The 16,054-nt window shown below is 41.7% G+C and overlaps 1 protein-coding gene across 8 annotated transcripts in view; it reads left to right on the forward strand.

Moving 5' to 3' along the window:
* Axud1 (AXIN1 up-regulated 1) overlaps window positions 1-16,054 on the forward strand; it is a 371,647-nt gene that overhangs the window by 307,181 nt on the left and 48,412 nt on the right. For 5 of the 8 annotated variants that reach the window (XM_067145317.2, XM_067145322.2, XM_067145321.2 and 2 more), the window contains exons 1-2: window positions 6,749-7,067; window positions 7,198-7,278. The gene's annotated coding sequence lies outside the window, so the exon portion shown is untranslated. Of the gene's footprint in view, window positions 1-6,748; window positions 7,279-16,054 lie in introns of those variants that run through there. The other 3 variants (XM_067145318.2, XM_067145326.2, XM_067145319.2) reach the window with 2 other exon arrangements.

The following is a 16,054-nucleotide window of genomic DNA, read 5'->3' on the forward strand; positions in this document are numbered from 1 at the left end:
TTTGGCACAGAAAAGCACCTAATGATTAGAATTTATTTAGATCAATGGGTTGCTTAAAACTCTTACATAGGTATATATTTAAAAAATGGAGAGACTGTGAAACATCTTGAAAATGTAAATGATTCTTCAAAATGCTATAGACTGTCAGGTACGGAATAAGTATTATGTGACTTAAACCGATTCATTTTTGTAAATTTTCCCGTCCTTATAGCATTTTTGAGAGTTTATCAGGTGAATATCAACATACTTGTGTTCTTTCCCATTTAAGAGCATTGTGGAGGTCAGCCCATAAAAATGACATCTATCGGCGTATTTTTGAAACTCTCCGCGACCCCATCAGTTGTCGAGCATTTCCAGGCCTTGGATGGAGGTCAACCGAAAATTTGTGTAACGCGACAAAGTGTGTGATGGAAGCGACATCACATTAGTCGTTACCGTAGGCCTTGGTCGCCAAAGATGCTGCGGCTGTGGATTTTGTATAAACAGAGATTGTTGATATAGGAGATATAAGAGCTTTCGTCGCTGAGGAGTTTCAACATCTGGTTATGGACATTACCTGATCCGGGAGACGGGTCCTTGTAAAGCGCCGAGGTGCTGCGGAGTTCCCACTCCGTAAAGATCACGTTATAGTCTTCTGAAGCTTGAGTGGAAAAGCAGAGATGATGACGTCCTGCTCCCCGCTTCAGAGCTAGGAAATCACGATGATAATTCTAGGGACCAGGTTCATCTGGGAAATGACTTGGAAGATGATTAGAAATCGAGGATGGATCAGTCACGATACGGTCTGCATGAGGATTCCAGGTGCTAAAGGTGGTGCTTGTACTCCCGAAATGCGTCGAAGTTGAGTCCACATTTGAGATGATGGTGTATGTGACGTCATAGACAATATATATCTTTCCCAGGAATCTTTCTTACTCTCTCTTACTCTCGCCTTAGCGCGGAGTTTTTTCAGGTTACCAAGTTGGCCACTGTGGGTTGCCTACGATACCGTTCATGAGCGAGACGTCGTTCTTTTATAGCTGCTGCAATTTCTTCGTTTCACCATGGGACTAGTTTTCGTCGAGGGGTCTCAGAAATAGATGGCATGGACTCCTCAGCATCAACAAGAATAACTTGTACGATATATTATCTCATCGCTCCGTCTATTCGCGGCGTGAAGACGGCAACTGATGTAAACTTTGGCCAATCAGCAAGTTTAAGAATTCGCCGAGGGGAATGGTCACTGTCACAGAGGTCATCGTGTACATTCCGCCGAAACAGAGGAACGTGGGCTCGACTACATAGACCAACATTAATGCATGAGAAGGTGCCGTGCACTACGCTGAAATGTGTTGGTTCCCCTGTATTGAAGATGCATAAATCCAGCTCTCTTATTAACCGTTCCAAATCCCTTCCTTTGGAGCTTGGCATTTCAGAGCCCCATAGTGGGTGATGACCGTTAAAATCACCCAATATGAGGAATGGATATGTGAGTTTATTTATAAGATCAATTACATCGTATGCATTAAGAGGCTGGCCTGGTGAAAAGTAGGCATTACAAACTGTCGCTATGACAGGAGATATCAGAGGTGACAGAAATACCAACGCCACTTCAACATCTACATCCGTGGATGCAGATGAATGCTCGATATCCATCAGCGGACGACCGGGCGAGTTGACCGTGCGTGTAGAGGCGCGCGGCTGTGAGCTTGCATCCGGGAGATCGTGGGTTCGAATCCCGCTGTCGGCAGCCCTGAAGTTGGTTTTCCGTGGTTTCCCATTTTCACACCAGGCAAATGCTGGGGCTGTACCTTAATTAAGGCCACGGCCGCTTCCTTCCCATTCCTAGGCCTTTCCTATCCCATCGTCGCCGTAAGACCTATCGAGTCGGTGCGATATAAAAGGCCGTAGCAAAAAAATAGCATCAGCGGACGAGACTGACGTGCAAAAACTCGACGCATTTCGGCAATGGGATCTCTTCCTACGAGGGGAGCGCCAAGGTTTTGAATCAGGCGTGCCTGCTGGTGCCGATACAAACCATTCATATGGAGGACATGATCTCCCTTTCGCACGACGAGTGGGGAGGCGCCTGGTAAGGACGTCCCTCTTTTCCGCCTTCTTTCCTAACTTAGACGGGCTGGGAGATTGATTCTCAGTCCCGGTCGACGATGCCGACTCTGCCATATCACCTGAAACTTGCTGTGCCGGCTTAGGATTCTCAGCCAGCACAGGCTTATTTTGTGGTCGAAGGTTGAGTGGTCCCTCCTTTTGAGCTTTTACTCTTTGCGGCTTTGCTCACAGGAGCAACAGCGGCCTTCTTAGTCGCAAAGATCTTCACGGTATTGCTGAAGTGAATGATGAACCTGGTAGACTCTGAATCACAAAAGTAATTTAGTATAATGGAATCCACCTTTGTGTATTGAAAAGGTGGATTCCATTATATTAAATTACTTTTGTGATTCCCATTTCAATACGGAACGGCCATGAAGTTTTTAACTTTTGATGGTAGACTCTGTGCTCTCATGCTATAGTGTAGTGTATTCGCAGGTATATTCGTGGAATTAAACTTACGCCTCCCTTCCTGGTTGGAGAGACCATCCAGGGGCTTGATCTCCGGATCTTCTTCTCACTGAGATAGCCTGGACAGTTTCTCTCTCTAGAATGAAGGCCAGGACAGTTAGTGCACCTGTAAGGAACTGTGCACTCTTCCGCGCCATGAGCTCCACTTATACATGTACCACACACTGACCGATTCGAACAACGAGGTACCATATGCCCGAACCTTTGACACACTAGTACCGCATTGCAGGCGGGATGTACGACCTCACATCGCAACGATCGGTTGTTACCTTGACTTTTTCTGTAATACTGGCAACTTGAAAGAGACAATAACGGCATCGGTGGCCACGTCTTCACCGTTGACTTTTCGAGTAATGAACCGGACATGAGTCACGCCGCGGTTCTTTATGTCTTCCATCAACTCGTCATCCGTATTCAAAATGAGGTCGCAGTGGAAGATGACTTCGCGAACCATATTCAAGGATTTGTGCTCCTCCACTTTGACGGGGATTTCGCCAAAGTGATCGCACTTAAGCAACTGATCGGCCTGAACTGCTATGCGCGTCTTTAAGAGCACACTGCCACTGCGCATTTTCTTCAGATTCTCAAGTTCGCCGCAGACACCTTGCATGTGTCTACTAAAAGGGATGGATTTAATCAGCTCGAAATCGTGCCCATCGGTTCAGGTAGCAACCAGGAACTTAGCGAAGCTGGATCCCATACTTTCACGCTGCGCTTCTTCTCACGGGGTTAGCCCTTTGAGGGCAGGCTGAAGACGTTTCGAAGCCATGCCCGAAATCATCCTCTCCGAATGCCACGGACTCCGATCAGGGGCCTCTGTAACCGAACCAAGCAGCCAAGGAAATACCCACCTGTTCGTAGCAGGTATTGTCCGGGGTCTGATGTTGGACGATGCCTAATACGGGCTGATTGAGGCAATGAGCTCCAGGACCCCTTCCTCAAATCACACGTAATAACATCTACCCCTTAGCGTGTACAGACGAATAAGTATTAAAAACATATTTACAAATTAATAATAATATGTCTTCTGGCATTCGGCTGTGTGGAGTCGTGTATTGTCAGGCGGATACTACTGCGCGGGTACATGTCACTTCCACCCAACTGGATTCTTGGTGATAGAATTTTGATTCGGCCTACAACTAGCCCTCCAAACAATAAAAAAATAGCCCTTCCCAACCCAACCCATCCCATCCCATCCCATCCCATCCCATCCCATCCCATCCCATCCCATCCCATCCCATCCCATCCAAAGGGGGTCTATCACACCGTACCAAAGCCACAATCCTTTTCCGCGCCTTGGTCACCCCTTTTAGTCGCCCCTTACGACAGGCAGGGGATACCGTGAGGGTATTCTTCGTCTGCGACCCCCACCCACAGGGATTGGTCTCCAAAGATGCTGAGGTTGTGGATTTGTATGAATGGAGTATGTCGTAATAGAAAGTGTACTTTCAGTGACATCACATTAATCAGCATCCCTGAAGATGACTTCCCGTAGTTCCCTATTTTCACAGCAGGCAAATGCTGGGACTGCGCCTTAATTAAGGCCACGACCGTGTCCTTCCCATTCCTGTCCTCACGTCGATGCGGCGTAAAGCAATTTGTAAAGAAACAAACCTGTTAGGGCTAACACTAATCAGAGAGAGAATAACGTGAAGGGATTCGGCACTTCGACCGAAGAAAGACAAGGGCCATGAAGGGCATGAGAATGAAAACCTCCCTATGCCTTGAACGTCGGGATCGGAAAAGAACAACAGTTGACCAAGGGAAGTGGAATAGGATAAATGAAAGTGAGGAGTCTGCACAACTAAGTGGAAGCAATGTCAGAAGTCAGCTGAGAACCTCGTGTTTGCCAACCCACGCTCCCTGGGTGGAAGGCCAGGGTGGAAGGTAAATGTGGCGGTGATGGTGATTATTGTTTTAAGATAAAGTACAACTAGGCAACCATCCTCTATATAACACTAATCAGAGAGAACCAAGAAGGAGAATTCGAAAAATGAAGGTATCGGTCAAAGAAAGACAAGGACCACAAAGGGCGTGAAGGTGAAAGACTCCCTAGGACTAGTGACCTAATACCGTCGGGGTCAGAAAATAACAAGAGTTCAAGAGAGAACGGATAGGATAGATGAAAGTGAGGAGCCTGACACAAGTAAGTAGAAGCAATGCCAGGACTCAGATAATGGCCCCCAAGTTAAGTTAAGACCCCCTGGGACCGCGTTTGGTCGCCTTTTACGACAGGCAGGGCATACCATGGTTGTAATTTTACCGCCCTCACCCATAGGGGTTAGCTGTATGTCCGGCCACCTTTGCCTCCAAGAATTAACCTGGTGCTCATTTTTATGTAGGCTGAGTGACCCTTACAGCCATGTGCACCTCCAGAAGTGAAAATCTCGTTTCTTTAATTTTTTCAACTGCCTAACATCGAATCGAACCTACATCCACGCCTTTACCACCTCGACCAGGCACTCCCGGTTTCGTTCATTTAGTGGGCAGGTGTGGAATTTCAGCCCGTTGGTTAAAACTACAGTATCGGTAACTAAATGAAAGATATCGTAGTAACTGCATTTAGTTTAGGTAGTTCCCGGAATCAGAAGTCTATATAAAGCTGGGATGGCAAACCTTTACTGACTAGTGTTAGTGTCTAGTGTGCCGTAAGTTATTTTTCTTTAAAATCATGGGGAAACCCCTCATTTAACTTCAATTAGGTATTAGATTGCATAACATATAAATCCATTTGACTGAATGTTTCATGATATAATTTTGCAAACATCATGGAAAATTACATCTTAAAAACAGGTACATTTTAAGAACGCCAAGAAACTAGTGTAGATACCTGTTAATTAACAGCTGTAAAGGGAATCGATTCTTTGCAAGATTTCTGAAAACTTTTCACTTAATTTCTTTGCACTTAGCGTCTGTACCGATGAAGGAACATAACAGGCTTGAAAAGTGAAAAGATTCTTAACATTTCACTTTGCAAGACAAATCTGAAAAGTGATGGTGGAACAAAATCTGAACTGAAAAGGGCAAAGTGAAAAGTTACTAAGTTCGTTCGTGGAACAGGCCCAAGGTATATTTTTACTTTAACTTAATAAAAATTGAAAAAAGTATGGCCATAGAATTAATTGAGATATACTTCTTGATTACAGCGTAATGTTAAAATGTGTTATTAGATTTTTGACCAATGTATTACATGTTAAAAACATTAAAATATGTGTGTGGTATGTTGTCTGATGTGCCATAGAAGTCGTGTCCGCATATCACGTAATGGCACGCGTCTAATAGATTCGCCATATTGCTGGGTGGCTGCGACCAATTATGATTTTATATATCAACACTCAACAGACCACCTAACCAATAAAAAATACAGTCGCTAATCGAATAGACCCACTCACGAATTAACACCCAAGGCCTAAAATTGGCCGATAGGCTATAATTCTCACGGTTCAGGCCAATGAGACGGTGCTAGAGAAGACTACTAAGGCGCTGGTATTCTGACTCGTACTTAGTGGCAGGTTCGATCTTGGCTCACCCCGGTTGTATTTGAAGGTGCTAAAAAACGGCATCCTCGTGTAGATTTACTGGAACGTAAAAGAATTCCTGCAGGCCAATATTCGGTACCTTAGCGTCTTCGAAAACCGCCATAAAACCAATAAAACCAATACGGTACTATTTATAATTATAATAATTATTATTAAGTGGCCTAAAAGGTAAATTATACCTCATGGTGAAATTGTTTAAAATAAAGAATGTGACAAATTATAGTATTAAGTTATGTAGTGTATTTCTGGAATTGAAAGCAAATATATGCCGCGGTTTTCTGTGTGTGTGTGTGTGTGTGTGTGTGTTATTGCTGCAAAGTGCAAACTTCAATCTTAAATATTGCGTTTCAAAGAGAATAAAAATCCACGTTGCTCAGACTGTCACACATTACGGTATATTCCATTATTTGAACTCGCAAGGGACGTTTTCCTTCGTTCAGAAATAGGATTCCTAGAATTAAAGTGAGATATAAATGATGATTTATAGGCAAATGCTTGGTAAGTATTCTTAATGCTGATATAGGCATGGCTAAACATTCTGTTGATCGAGGATCGAGCCCACTTACTTCCCCTCCAATTCGTGGTGATACAGGCCTACGTCACATTTGTACGGAGTTGTGTTGGCTGTGTTGCGCATGTGCAGTCTCCTGGGTAGAGGTTACCAGTGTGTTCTAAATCCTCTGCTACTGCAGAAGAGTGGCAGTGTATTTGACGTTTGATGAGATAGTGCTGAAATTAGTTAGGTTTTTGCCTAAAATATGATGAAACTGCATTCATATGGTGTCTGGAAGGTGTCAAATTTCTCTGCTTCAACCTTCAGAAATCGTTTTATTCAATCGTGTTGACCGTCAGCGAATCGATATACCAAATATTGTTTTGCCCGTTGTTTGAATGAAGATCAGCATGAATTATATTTTAAACTCGTGAGACAACAGACTATTTCATATGTATGCAGAGTACATAATTAAAGTAAGAATGTTTGTTTTTTTTACCGTTGGCGTGGGTGGGCTAATGTTTTACGCGTGTGTAGTTGGTCTTTTGTTGACGTACTGAAATATTGAGTGGTCCAAGTCCATTAAAAGTGTTTTTTCTCTTACAGAACAATGCACTGGAAAGACTAAACTGGCTGGAGTGCTGTGGTAGAGTTTGGAAAATTAGATACCACCTAGTTTCGTCTTTGGTAAGATAAGCTATAACTTAACATTATTTTTAAATATTCCTCTAATAATTCTACATTACTTCACAGTTTATTCATATTGTGTTTGAGTGTGTGAAATAATTTGTATATCTAACCTAATAACCTTAAAAGAATCCATAATATGTGTAAAGGATCTTCAGTAGTTTTTGAATACATGAGAAATTAACAGATTGCTTATGCGTTTCTTTTAACATATTTTGTTTTGAAAACCATCCAGTTGAGAGGAATGGGCTTAAATTCTGAAAAATAGTTTCTCACTGGTCAGTACAATTCATGCACTATAGCGGTAGGTGTACATTTTAAATTCAGGTATTGCTTCATAAGACTTTCATGTCTCATACCCTCATATTGCTTCCATGAAGCCATATTTTTTGCCTAGCATTTTGTAGTAATTTTGAAATCTGAATTTGTGATATTAGCTAGACCTGTGTCTTTGTTACTCTTGTGCTTTACAGTTATAACTATTAGGCCTATTATTTTGTTCTTTGTTCACATATTTCACTGTAGGCCTACTATATTTTATCGTTTTTTTCATATCCTTAAGACACCTGCTTCATAATCGTTATAGTAATGCCTCAAGTGGACTAAGTGGACTTCAACCGTTACTGAAATCTGAATTACATCACATTTTTTTTTTTTTAACATAGGCCTATGTGAATCCTTATTTGTAACTTGTCAAGAATTACTGGAGCTTCTGTATATTATGGTTCCAAATCTGGGCCTGCCCTAGCTTTGGTGAGTTATGCTGAGAGAGCTTATTGTGGCATAACTAAGCAAAATAGTGTGACCAGGAGCCCCTCCAAATATTGGGATATAACTTCATTTAAATCTAGAATCTGGTAAAGTAATGTAAACAACGCAAAGCATTTAATGCACTTCAAATTTATTTAAATACAGTATAATATTAAACTAGTAGCCTAAATTAAAGTTTACATTTCATCTTCATTTCTAACACTTACTAACACAAATAAATGGAAACACATCTTCACAAGAACAGCAGCCCATGGGTTTCATTACAGAATTTGTGACCAAAGACTGTATCTCCTGGCATAACTTTGATGCTTCTGCGGAATGCACGGACGGGAGTATCACGTACTAGCTTGCCAAGCTAGAACCATCGTTTTTAACATTTTACTCCTGGATGATATGAACTTTCTGTTTTCAGTTGAATATTTCCATGTACACAGTCTTCTGTGTAATAAATCTTATAATAACTACTTTGATTTTAACTAAAACAAAATTGAAGAAAACTTAACTTAAATTAGTAGTTTTCTTGCTTTTACTATAGCAAACTGATCACTTACCTATTTTATCTAAGTTAATTTTTCAATGTTCCTCTTACCTTTGAGCATCTTTGTTTACATAATGATTTAACAGAGAAGGTACCTTTGTCTTATTGTTTTGGGACAGGAGTTGTTAGCCTATGCTGCATTGAATGTGACAGGGCCATTCCACAGTAACTACATTATTTTGTTTCGGAAGGGAAACTCAGAAGGATCGTTATATAGAAAATAAAACATAAATGAGCAATATACCGAGCTCGATAGCTGCAGTCGCTTAAGAGCGGCCAGTATTCGGGAGATAGTAGGTTCGAACCCCACTGTCGGCAGCCCTGAAGATGGTTTTCCGTGGTTTCCCATTTTCACACCAGGCAAATGCTGGAGCTGTACCTTAATTAAGACCACAGCCGCTTCCTTCCCCCTCCTAGCCCTTTCCTGCCCCATCGTCACCATAAGACCTATCTGTGTCGGTGCGATGTAAAGCAACTTGCAAAAAAAAAAAAAAACACAGAGCAATATCTGCAAACCGAATTGTATAACTTAATTAATGCTACTTTTAAAATAAATGTTTCTTCCATCTATGGACCACCTTTGACAATCTTTGCAAGCGTGGAACTTTCTGATGAGTTGTCTAAATCTATTTCTGTCCAAGATATAATCTTCCAGAATCCTTATTTTTTTCAAGTCCAACCTCACTACTCGAAACCATTTCAGCACTGTCTTCCTCTTCCTGAAGAGTTCAAAGATTCTCTTCTTTATTCTCTTACTGTCCATCCTCGAGGAGTGTCCATAGAACTGTAACCTTCTCTTCCTCATCACTTCAACCACTCCCGCTGTTCTTTGATACAATTCTTTGTTAGACTTCAGTTTCAATTACTGTTACTAATAATATATTAAAAGTTACAAAGTATCATACAGCAAATTTCTGAAAATAAATTATATAGGTTTGTTAGGGAAGGGACCATCAATCTACAGGGACATTCTTTTATCTATGCAGGGATTGTCGCTCGCCTGGTCGCCTATGCTGTGAGCTTGTCTTCTGCCAAACACTTTGCTGTAATGCAGCCAGTGCTCGCCTGGCACTGAGTCAGTGTTTTCGCACAAGATTTCCTGTATTCTATGAAGGTATTCTGTATATACACACTCTCACGTAATGAAAATGGCATTGGAACAACACACTGAGCACAAACACGTGAACACTTGACTAAACTGAACCTTACCCTGATAAAACTCTTAGCAGACTGCATACGAGGGGAACTTGTGATGCCAAGAAACGCGTTACGGCAAAGTGCTTGGCAGGAGACTGGCTCACAGCGCAGGCGGCCGATCGAATGACAATTTCCTGCATAGATAAAAGAATGTCCCTATATTATCAGTTGGTCACATTTAGGGCAGTCGCCCATGTTGCAGATTCCGTATCATTTGTTTACCTAATCTTTTGTTAAATAATTTCAAAGAACTTGGAAATTTATCAAATATCTCCCTTAGTAAATTATTCCAGTCCCCAACTCTTCCTTGTACAAATGATTATTTATCCCAATTTGTTCTCTTGAATTCCAACATTATCTTCATATTTTGATTATTCCAACCATTAAAACCACATATTAATGTTATTCATCTACCGATGTCATTCCATCCCCCTGTGGGTGGGGACGGTAGAATAACACACACGGTATCCCCTGCCTGTCGTAAGACGACTGAAAGGGGCCCCAGGAGCTCTGAACTGTGGAGCGTGGGTTGGCGACCAGGGGGCCCTTAGCTTAGTCCTGGCATTGCTTCCACTTTCTTGTGCCAGGCTTCTCCCTTTCATCTTTCCTATCCGACCTCTGTTGGTCAATTCTTGTTCTTTTCCGACCCCGACGCTATTAGGTTTGCGAGGGCTAGGGAGTCTTTCATTTTCACGCCCTTCGTGGCCCTTGTCTTCCTTTGGCCGATATCTTTATTTTTTGAAGTGTCGGATTCCTTCCATTTTTCTCTCTGATTAGTGTTATATAGAGGATGGTTGCCTAGTTGTACTTCCTCTTAAAACAATAATCACCACCACCACCACCACCACCACTGATGTCATTCCACACCATCTCTCCACTGACAGATTCAAACATTCCACTGAGTCGAGCAGCTTGTCTCCCTATTCCCAAGTCTTCTCAGCACAAAGTTTGCAATATTTTCTGAACACTACACTTTTGTTGGAAATCACCCATAACAAATGGTGCTGCTTTTGTTTGAATTTTTTCCAATTCTCGAATTGAGTAATCCTGGTGAGGTGACCCATACACCAGAACCATAGGCCTACCTCTAATTGGGGTCTTACCAGTGACTTATGCCTCTCCTTTACATCCTTGCTACAACCTTTAAATATGCTCCTAATCATTGAAGAGATATGTACCCTTTATTTACAATTCCGTTTATGTGATTACCCCGATCAAGATCTTCCTTGAATTAAAACCAAGGTACTTATGAGATACTTTCTCCTCATCAACATAGTAATTAAAACTGAAAGGACTTTTCGTCTTAGTGAAACTCTCAACATGATTTTTCACCCTGTTTACCATCATCTGTCCATCTCGCAACATTGTTGAAGTCTCCTTATAGTTGTTTACAATACTGTAACTTATTACTCTGTACAGTATAACGTCATCTGCAAAAAGCCTTATTTCTGATACCATATTTTTCTCATATTATTTATATATAAAAAAATATAAAGGTCCTTAGTACTGGCTTGAAGTCGCCTCATAATCCTTATTTGATTAGATAATGCTTCACCTACTCTAATTCCGAATTCTGTTTTCTAGAAACTTAGCCATCCATTCAGTCACACTTTTGTCTAGTCCAATTCCCCTCATTTTTGTCAGTAGTCTCCTATGATCTACCCTATTAAAAACGTTGGATAGGTCAGTAATGACAGTCCATTTTAACTGGTATCTTGGCGGGATCCTACAAACTGAGCCTCAGTGAAATAAGTTTTCCTAAACCCAACTGCTTTCGATCAAACCAATTAGTCATTTTGCAGATATCAGAAAGAATACTTTTGCACAGCTTATATGCTATACATCAAGCTGACTGGTCTCTAATCATCGGCTTTATGTTTATCACCCTTTCGTTTGTACACAGCGGCTACTATAGCAACTCGTCATTCATTTGGTATAGCTCCTTTATGCAAATTGCAATTAAATAAGTACTTCAGATATGCTACTATTTCCCGACTCACGGCGTTAGTATATCCCCAAAAATTCCATCTGCTTTTCTAGAGTTCGTTTTTTTTTCATGGTATACTAGCTGATGTACCCGTGCTTAGCTACGGAATTCTACATTATATACAGAATTCTAGGTTAGGTAGTGTACACGTTGTGAGCAAGATTTTATTAAATTGCATAGCTCTTAACGTTACCCTAGAAACGCGACGGGGAAGTCACCATACGTTTTTTCTCATATGAAGACTGGGTTAGGGAATTTTCATTGTAATGGCAGGCCCGCTTGCCTACCATAAGTCACAATCAGGTTGGGGAGTTTTCATTATAATGGCAGACACCCACACTCCACCTGCCTTTTTACATTCTCAGAAAGACTGTCTTGGTGATTTTCCCAACTGAAATGCACATAGGTCTTTACAATGACGTCAGCAGGAATGGCGCGGTTAAAGGCAATGCTTTCATATGAAATACTCCATCAAATAAAACCACACATTTTCCCACTTTTAACGAACAGTACTACGCTGCCAATCTAACAGTCCAAAGTTCCAGAGCTGGAATGACCAAGCCGCAGACAGCCATGATTCATGAACACTCTTCGTCTTTTTTCAGCGGGGCGGGATGTCGAATAGTGGAGAGTCCCAGGGCAGAAACTATGTCTTTTTACTAATCTGTTTCCTAGGAGTACCCAATGAGTCGGAAAATCTCAGTTCACTACACAGGCGGCGGAAAAATCTATCCGACTTGGAGGCAAATTTTTCCTCCAAGTACCGAACGAGTTGGCCATGCGGTTAGAGGCGCATGGCTGAGAGCTTGCGTCCCGGAGATAGTAGGTTCAAATCCCACTGTCGGCAGCCCTGAAAATGGTTTCCCGTGGTTTCCCATTTTCACGCCAGGCAAATGCTGGGACTGTACCTTAAGGCCACGGCCGCTTCCTTCCCAGTCCTAGCTCTTTCCTGTCCCATCGTCGCCATAAGACATATCTGTGTCGGTGCGACATAAAGCGAATAGCAAAAAAAAAAAAAAGTTTATCAATAAATGCAAAAAGAACACACTACTACACAGTTATAAAACCGGAAGCTACACATGCAGCAGAAACACTTTTTCACCTGAATAAACAAAGACTGACAGGCTGCAGAAAATTGAAAGGAGGATTGGAAGAACCTGTATCAACAAAAAATACCAGAAAGATGGACAGTGGCGTATAATACCTAACAAAGTCGTGTACAAAGAGCTAGAACCCATTACAGATGCTATGCGTAAGAGGAGACTGGGATTCTTTGGACATATGAGGATGTAGGATTCGAGACTTCTGAAACAACTAGTACAACACAATCTCGTCTCAAAAAATACCACAAGAGGATGTAAATGGATCAGAGTAGTAAGAGAGGATCTGAAGGAAATAGGCCTTACAACAGAAGACACCACAAATAAGATCAAATTGAGGAAAGGGCATGAAGACCGGAGCGTCTGAAGAAGTACTGGGAGGACTGCAAAGTCCGAACAATCTCTTCAAACAGAACTGAACGATGGACTGACTAAAGTGATCCTATGCGGTCATAAAAGAAGACGAAGATACATTTGTTATGAGTGGTAAATTTCAGTACTTCATTGGTATTAGTCAGCTCCTCCACCTGGAATGTCCTTCTTGGAACCTTTTTTTTTCCTTAAAACACTTATTATATATGTTCACTTCCATTTTTCACTAAAATTTGTATGACTGCCATGTTATCCTTAACTGACTTCTTTCCAAGTGTCATATTCCTAGCAAGTTCCTTCAATGTCTCCTTACTTCCACAACCATTCCTAACTCTATTCCTTACCCTATTTATTTCTATTATAATATAGTGGATGTTAACCATTCCGTACCACCTTTAAAGGTGCATACCACATTCCTCAACAGTCGCTTTACACTCATCCGACAGGCTGTGTACATTTTTATTTACCATTTTTCGCCCATCATAATTATTTTCCAAGCCTCCGTGGCTCAGGCGGTAGTGCGCTGGCCTCTTACCGCTGGATTCCATGGTTCAAATCCCGGTCACTCAATGTGAGATTTGTGCTGGACAAAGCGGAGGCGGGACAGGTTTTTCTCTGGGCACTCCGGTTTTCCCTGTCATAATTCATTCCAGCAACACCCTCCAGGATCATTTCATTTCATCTGTCATTCATTAATCATTGCCCCAGAGGAGTGAGACAGGCTTCGGCAGCCGGCACGATTTCTATCCTCGCCGCTAGCTGGGGGCTTCATTCATTCCATTCCTGACCTGGTCGAATGACTGGAAACAGGCTGTGAATTTTCATTTTCATAATTATTTCGAAAATCTCCCTCATGCCTGTCTTACGAACCATATGGTACTGCCTAATAGCTGCTTGACTTTCGCATGAACTTCCAAATTGACATTGGTAAATTGAGATCACATGTTGCAATCGCGTTCCTTTCCGTGTCGTTTGCCACATAGTTGGTTATCTTATAAAATTATCTTGCACCAGCATCGGCGCAACCCTTCCAGGTCTGTACATCCAAACAACTAAAGTTGCTTATTTTCTTACACCTTTCGCTTACACCTAGAATTTCATATTGCTTATCCTTGACTTTTTTTTGTAGCTCACAAATTCTTCTTTCACCAGTATGAATATTCCCCCTCCTACCATTGCTGTCCTGTCTGTACGATAAGTACTCCAGTTCCTCGAGAGAATTTCTTCTTCCATAATATCACTTCTCAGGCATGATTCATCTCCTGTTACAATATTGGGTAAATATATATCTCTTCAGTTACTTCTATTCCTTTATTTACAATACTTCTACAATTTAACAAAACTACTTAGTCATGCTTAATTGACTTCCAGTTCCTTGTACGCTTATCACTGCTCCCTAGTCCAGCCTGTTTCACTGAATGTACCTCCCTTACAACCCTTCTAACCAAGCGAGTGGCTGTGCGGTTTGGGTCACGTAGCTGTCAATTTGCATTCAGTAGTAATGGTTTTGGGACCCACTGTTGGCAGCCCTGAAGATGGTTTCCCATCGAATAAGGAGGCAGGAATTACTCCTCACGTACACTGCCAGAATACATGAAATTGCCGCTACATCCAAGCTATCAATACGTCTTCAGTGCCCAATACCACCAGAGGTACCAAAACGGGCTGAATACACATGGCCGGTTGGGATTCGAATTGATAGCTTGTGTCATGAGTAGAGATGAGTTACAGACAGTACAAACAGTTAAATAGGCAGGCATATAGGCTCTTAAATTAGCCTAAATAGGCACCAATGTGTAAAATAGGTACAAAATAATTATTTAATAATGCACTCAATTGCTATAAAAGGAATCTACAAAAAGCAATTTTGCAATGTTTTCTGGTAATAATAGTGTTCTCCTGTCATGCAAAATGTTTTTATACTGAGAGAAATATACCTTAACATCACATGAAGTGATTGGACAAAACTTCAGTGAACCCACTTCATCTGGTTTTATTCCAATTGTTTCATCTACCTTACCTTGTGGCACCCTGGCTACTTTTACTTTCACTTTCCATCCTGGATTCTGCTGCAGGATCCTATCGACCGTTCCGCTGACAGCGGCTACCTTCTCAGAGGTTCGGTTAAAACTTTCCCCCGCCTTCTTCCACAATCCAAAATGACTCCACCAGGGGCATGTCACTCCTCTCCAACTCGGTGATTGCTCCTGGCGGCTCATTGAAATTTGAAGATGCTCCAATTTATGCAGAGGGATATTAGTTCACACTATTGCAGTGCATACCGTATAATCCCGAATACCACCCAAACTTTTCCCCCATAATATTGGTTCTAAATCTTGGATGTGGGTCATATTCAAGCCGTTCATTCTTGTATATATTTACTACGTTTACATGGAGTATTGAAATAGATTTGAATATGGTTACCGTACTCAATATACCACATGTAAACGGGCATTCAGGTCTCATTGCGTTTTAGTTGCGTTCTAGAAAACACGATCGATTTTAGCTCAATACGGTTACAGTGGCATGTAAACGCGAAATGTAAGGTAATGAAATATGGTAAGTCAAAGAACATGGGTAAATATGCTGTAAATATGAAAACCGCTGCTGTGGATGCTCGATCGTCATTTGTTTCACAAGTGTTGCTCGAATAGGTGATCTCACAGGATATCGTACTTTGCGAGAGTCGAGACTGTTGGTTACAGAAGTCTACCTCTCTCACATTCGAGTTCCGTGTCTGTCCCGTGAAAGTGCTTCTCGATAGTAAGCGATGGATTCAAAACTGTGTCTGTGGTCATTTACTGTGCGTGA

This window comes from Anabrus simplex, chromosome 4, assembly GCF_040414725.1.
Source record: "Anabrus simplex isolate iqAnaSimp1 chromosome 4, ASM4041472v1, whole genome shotgun sequence".
Classification (NCBI taxonomy): domain Eukaryota; kingdom Metazoa; phylum Arthropoda; class Insecta; order Orthoptera; family Tettigoniidae; genus Anabrus; species Anabrus simplex.